Below are 5,606 nucleotides of genomic sequence, written 5' to 3'. Positions count from 1 at the left end.
GCTTTACTTGGGTTTCTGAAAATTGAGGGTCTGAGTTAAAGCTCCCAGCAGTTTGATATTGGATTTCTACATGTGATTCCCTTCAAGGAACCAGCAATCTACACCTCTTTCTGCACTAATAACAGTTGCCCCACTTGTATTTATGTCTTTTTTCCATTGGGTTGCATCTGAAGTGATTTTTATTCATGAAATCTACAGTGCATCCTGCAGATCCTGCTCATCTGTGTGGTGTTCCCACTGCACGTAGGCTTCTGTTTCGATTCCTTCATTTACATTAGTCATATATAAAATGTCCTAAATTTGCAAAGATAGTGTGCTCTATTTTAAAATCCCTCTATGTATTTCAGTGATTCCTTTTTCTATCAAATAAGACATATTTCATATACTAAGTGTAGTATGTTTTGAAAACTGATAATGTATTTCTTATTTTTGTCTTTTTCAGTATTCTTGAGATCACTTTGGAGAATTTTTCTTTAATGTGTCCCTTAAATTTTAGAGTCAGTTTATCGCATGCTATAAGAAAAAGATTGAAATTGTAACAGACATTTACTGAATTTATACATTCATTTTGGATGATAAAAATCTCAGTATAGTATTGACTTGCATTTCTCTGATTATTAAGGATGTTGTTAAGGTTATTGAATATTTCTTCATATATTTGTTGACTTTTTAAATTTCTTCTTTTGAGGAACATCTAGTCCATTTGCCCATTTATTGATTGGGTTATTGGGGGTTGGTGTTAATATATTTTCTTCAATCTATGTTTTTGCTACCCTATTCAAATAATCAGACAACTGTCTCGGGGTTTGTCCCTGTGTTTTCTTCCACTGGTATACATTGTGTCTGAATGCCAATGCCAAGCAGCTTTGACACTACAGCTCTGTAGTATAATTTGAAATCAGGCATTGTGATGTCTCCAGCATTGCTTTTCTTTCCTTAGGATTTATTTGGCTATTCCAGGTCTTTTATTGTACCACATTAACTGTAGGACTATTTTTCTAGTTCTATGAAAAATGCCATTGATATTTTGATGGGGATTGAATTGAATATAGATCTCACTTTGGGTAATGTGACCATTTCAACAATATTAATTCTGCCTGTCCATAAACTTGGGAAGACTTTCCATCTTCTACTGCCTTCTCCTATGTCTTTTCTCAATATTCTGAAGTTTTTGTTGCAGAGTTCTTTCACCTCTTTAATTATATTAATCCCTGGGTTTCTGGTTCCTCATTACTTTTTTTTAGCGGTTTTAGTATTTGTGATTAGAAAAACTATTAATTTTCTGACTCTGTATCCTACTACTTTGATGAATCTGATTATAGTTCTAGGAGTTTTCTGTTAAAAGATTTTTAGTTCTTCTAAATACAAAATCATATCATCTATAACCCTTATTTAATTTCATCCCCTGAATGATTGTTCTGCCTAGAGTTTCAAGAACTAGGGGCTGGGGATATAGGTCAGTTGGTAGAGTGCTTGCCTCACATGCACAAGGCCCTGGGTTCAATCCCCAGCAACACACACACACACACACACACACACAAAGAACTATATGGAATAAGAGTGGTGAGAATGGACATCTTTGTCTTCTTCCTGATTTTAGAGAAAATGTTTTCAGTTTTTCTCCATTTACTATAATGTTGACTTTCAGTCTGTCAAATATAGCCTTCATGGTATTGAGTTAAGTCCTTCTATCCCTTCTTTTACTGGTGTTTTTAACATGAATGGATTATGAATTTTATCAATGGCTTTTTCTGCCTCTATTGAGATGATCATGTGATTTTTGTCCTTAATTTGATTCCTGTGATGAATTACACATTTATTGATTTTCAAATATTGAATAATCCTTGCATCACTGGAATGAAACAAACTTCATTATTACATACAATCTTATTAATATGTTGGTGAATATGCATTGCTAATATTGTCTTGAAGGTTCCTGCATCTATGTTCATCTGGGATACAGGTCTATAGTTTTTTCTTAGATGTCCTTATCTGGTGTTGGTATCAGAATGATATTGTCTTCACAGAGTAAATTTGGAATTTCTATTTTCAATTTCATGAAATAATCTGAGCAGCATTGGCATTAGTCCTTCAAAGGTCTGGGAGAACTCAGTTGGGAATCCATCTGGCCCTGAGCTTCATTGTTGTTTCTATGGTTGTTCATAGAAGACTATTTATTCCTGCTTCAATATCATTGCTTTTATTGGTCTGTTTAGATTTTCTATATCCTCTGAGTTCAACTTGGGGAGGCCATAGCGATCATAGATGAATGTAAGAAGTTTAAATTTTCAAATTATATTACTACATTACAGTTATACATAATAGTGAATTTCATTTTTGACATAACCATACATGCTTGGAATATAATTTGTTCCATTTTAGCTCCAGAATTTCATCTTTCTCTCTCTTCCTCCCTACACTATTCTGCTGGTGCTTTATAGTAAGATACTATGAATATGGTTCTAAGAATGAAGTTTATAATTATGAGTGCCTACATTTAAAAAAAATTCCAAATAAACTACCTAAGGATGCACCTTAGTGTCTATAAAAATAAGAACAAATCAATTAAAAACTAGTAAAACAGTTAAGATCAGAGCTGATTGAGAATAAATAATTAATACACAGGATCAATGTAACACAGAGTTGGTTTTTTGAAAAAAAAAACAAGTTTAATAAACTCTTAGCCAAATGAACAAAAAGAAAGAGAGAAGACCCAAATTAATAAAATTAGAGATGAAATAAGAGATATCACCATAGTTATCACTAAAATCCACAGGATTACTAGGGACTATTTTAAAACCTGAAGGCATTCAGTCCCCTGATCTTGAAGAAAAAAATGAAATTACCTCAGAAGGAGTTCATGCTTTCCTCCTCAATCCTGATTGTTAATATACCCATGAAAAAATAAACACGACCTTCACTTATGCAACCATGTGGCACATATCTCTATATCTGACCTGCTGTATCACTGCCCAGTGAGGGCTCACCAGCACACACCTGTGCTCTGTGCATGCTTTCTTGGTGGCAAGACTCAAGTTTACTTTTAAAGTGATCAATGAACTGCCCAACGCAGTGGCACACACCTGTAATCCTAGTGACTTGGGAGGCTGAGACAGGAGGAGCACAAGTTCAAAGCCAGCCTCAGCAAAAGTGAGGCACTAAGCAACTCAGTGAGACCCTATCTCTATATAAAAGAAAAAACAGGTCTGAGGATATGGCTCAGTGGCCAAGTGCCCCTGAGTTCAATCCCCAGGACCAAAGGAAGAAAGAGACACTAAAGTGATCAATGAACATGCCCACACATGCAGAAGAGGGTCAGCTAACACATAATGTGCTTCCATGGGGGACTCTACCCCTGTGCCAACCTTGGCATCATGTATCTCTGTCATTTCTCTGTGTCCCTGCACAGATGGAGATAGGAAGGCTTCTGGTGCTAGTGTGGAATTACATCCTTACTGTCTCTCGCCTGTGTGAGAAACTCTGCCTGCTCAATGTCTATTGATTTCAGATATTTCCTTTTAATGTTTTATTAGTATGTTATGTTACATATAATATTGGGTTCATTTTAACATAATCAGGAAATCATGGAACATAATTTACTCCACTTCAGACTTCCTCTTTCCCTTCCCCCTCCCTCCCCGTCTTCCCTTTTCTCTACTATCTTCCTACTATTGTTTCTTAAAATCGGTGCTTCATAGGTATTCATATAGGTGGAATTCCCTGTGACCTATTGATACATGTGCATAGATAACATGGTCTGGTCAGTTTAATTCCACTCCTACTCCCTTCTCCCATCCTTTCTCCTTCCCCCTCCCCTTCCTCTCTCCACTGATCTTCTACTTCCAAGAGATTCCCCAGCCCAGGCTTTTCTCCCTTATTTTGTTCTAGCTTCCACATGTGAGAGAAAGTCTTCCACCCTGGATTTTCTGAGTCTGGCTCATTTCACTTAGCATCATGTTCTCCAGTTCCATCCATTTAAGAGAAAGTGCCATGATTTCTTTCTTCTTTATGGCTAAAACTCCACTGAGTACATACACTACATTTTCTTTATGTTAATCAGCCATGAGTGTAGGTAATTTATAGATGATGAATATTTTAAATAAACTTTGTATATTTTCTCTTATTTAAGTTAAAATAAAATCATTGGATCAAATGCTGAGACTTATTCATAAATTTGCCACTACTTCTTAAGTACTTGCTAAGAAGCTGGTGCATTCAGCATCCTATTCCATATGCAGCTTCTCCTCCTTCCTCCCTCCTTCCCTCCCTCCAGTCCTGGTACAGACTCATCTACTTGGCATCTCTGTGCCTATTCTGGACACTTCCCATAATGGATTCTCCTGGCATATGTCTGTTTGGCACTAATTGTTTCTATATGCATTCTCTCCACTTCTGTTTGTCTTGGAATGTCTTTGTTTCTCATTCATTTCCCAAGGCCGGCTTTGCTGGATACAGTGTGTTTCACTGGCAGATGTTTTTTTCCTTTGCCATTCTCTCCCAGTCCATCAGATTTCTGCTGAGAAGTCTACCTTCACTTTCAGGTGAACTGGAACATGTTCAGGTATTGTTTCTTTTCTCTTGTGATCTTGAGAGTCTTTTTCTTTCACTTCAAGAATTTGATTTTTTCCTTTAGGTAGGCTAGGTTGAAGTTAAGTCTGACTGCGACATTTGACCTTTCTGTACCTGGATATGGTGTTCTTCTCTAGGCTTGGGACATTTTCTATTATAAAATTAGAGATTAGAATCTCTCATTCCTCTGGCATTCTCAAACCCATCATGAACCCAAATAACCCAGGCATTTTTTTGTTGGGTGGGGGGGATACCAAGGCTTGAACTCAGGGGCACTCAACCACTGAGCCACATACCCAGCCCTATTTTGTATTTGACAGGATCTCACTGAGTTGCTTAGTGTCTCATTTTCACTGAGGCTGGCTTTGAACTCTTGATCCTCCTGCCTCAGCCTCCCAAACCACTGGGATTACAGGCATGCACCACAGTACCCAGCCTCAGGTATTTACCCTTTTAATGCTCTCCCAAAGTTCCTATATGTTTTCTTCATTCCTTCATTGTTTTGCTTTTGTTTTTCTTTTGCCTCCTCCTTTTTATTTTCAAATACTGTGTCTTTGTGCTCATTAATTCTTTCTTCTCTTTAATCTACCCTGGTTTGGGCACCTTTCATCAGGTTTTCAATTTATGTACATGCATTTTTAAGCTGAAGGATATCTCATTTACTTAATTTCTATTTCTGTTAAATTTCTCTGTTAGAACTTAACTCTACTGGTTTCAAATTCTCCACAAGATCTCCCACACTGACTACTAGAAGGTCAGTACCAGACACTCACTTTGACCTTTAGATGAAGTCAGGTTTCCTGAGAGCTCTTGTCCCGGTTGCTCTGCAATGTCTCCTGGGCACTGAAGGTTCAGGATTTCTTCCAGTTATCCTGATATGGCTCTGTCTTCCAAGAGGTCCTTAGCAGGCTACTTATCTCACAGATCTGCAGTCATTTCCACTATTTCAGTGTGGGGCCACCTTTGCCATGGGTTTCACACCAGTGGGCAATCCATGCCTGGGTTTTTCCCAAATCTGAAGTTTGGGTGTTATTCCG

This window comes from Urocitellus parryii, chromosome 3 (assembly GCF_045843805.1).
Source record: "Urocitellus parryii isolate mUroPar1 chromosome 3, mUroPar1.hap1, whole genome shotgun sequence".
NCBI classification, from domain to species: Eukaryota; Metazoa; Chordata; class Mammalia; order Rodentia; family Sciuridae; genus Urocitellus; species Urocitellus parryii.
The sequence above is the reverse complement of the archived record's forward strand: the minus strand, read 5'-3'. Positions refer to the sequence as shown.